The sequence below is a fragment of the Ceratina calcarata genome, unplaced genomic scaffold, assembly GCF_001652005.2.
Source record: "Ceratina calcarata isolate Rehan_Ccalc_2016 unplaced genomic scaffold, ASM165200v1 scaffold36.2, whole genome shotgun sequence".
NCBI lineage: Eukaryota > Metazoa > Arthropoda > Insecta > Hymenoptera > Apidae > Ceratina > Ceratina calcarata.
Window position 1 is genome coordinate 2,327 of NW_017159023.1, and position 985 is coordinate 3,311.

General features: G+C 33.6%; 1 protein-coding gene across 1 annotated transcript in view; it reads left to right on the forward strand.

The window, feature by feature from the left end:
* The window catches only part of LOC108625503 (uncharacterized), a gene marked incomplete at its 3' end in the record, with an annotated part of 3,916 nt that overhangs the window by 2,309 nt on the left and 622 nt on the right, over positions 1–985 (forward strand). The window lies entirely within an intron of this gene.

Genomic DNA, 985 nt, shown 5'->3' on the forward strand with positions numbered 1-985 from the left:
CAAAATTGAAAGAATGAAAGTTTCCTATGCGGCTGAAATTTTCAGCTATAAAGTAGCAGTGGCCATAAATTTGATGGCACGAAACAGTAAGTACAGAATGCTTAACATTCTAAATTTATATTTTTTATCTATGAAATACATGCATTATTATTTTTCTCAGAAATGGAAGATGCCTCCGGAAACAATACGATGGACCATAGAGGAAGACAAACAGCTAGTATACTAAAGTTCTTCGATAATGTTTTTGACAGTCTGAATGGCGACACGAAAAAGCCTGAGAGTCATAAAACTTTGCGAGGTGCGGTGACGAAAACGTCTCCTCATTTAACATTCTGGAGGGAAGCAGTTAACTCTTTGCGAGATATGTATTTCACGCAAGTAGGTACAGGCGTGCATTCTGTGCCTTCTTCATTGAAAAGTTTAATAGTAACAATAGAGGCCTTCATAAGCATCCGGGAAATATTGTTCGCAAACGGAATAAGATACTTTTATGCAAGATCTTTCAATCAAGATGCATTAGAAAACTTTTTTGGACAAATTCGGCAACACCGGTTTCGCAATAATAGTATTAATTCAATAGAATTTGAACAGTCGTACAAAGTACTTTCGTTTAGAAATATTAGCAATCCGTATTTGGTTGACAGTAATTGTGAAGAAACGTGTGATACTTGTCTGTTACAATTAGAGAAGTTGGTACAATATAAGTCCACGGAAGCTATATCACCAAAAATAATAGAAAATTTTGATATTCATTTGCAAATTTACCATTTAGATCATCTTGATAAACCAATACCTGCAGTTACTTTAAAACATATCAGTCAATTCATTTTTCAAAACGTATTAAATAAGTTTAAATGTTACTTTTGCGAAATGCGCATTTTGAAGACTTCTACTGATTCCCAAAAAACCCTAGACGAATATTTTCTACGATGTATATATAGAGCATATAATATAAGCAGACATGTAATACTTAAGGGTATACAGG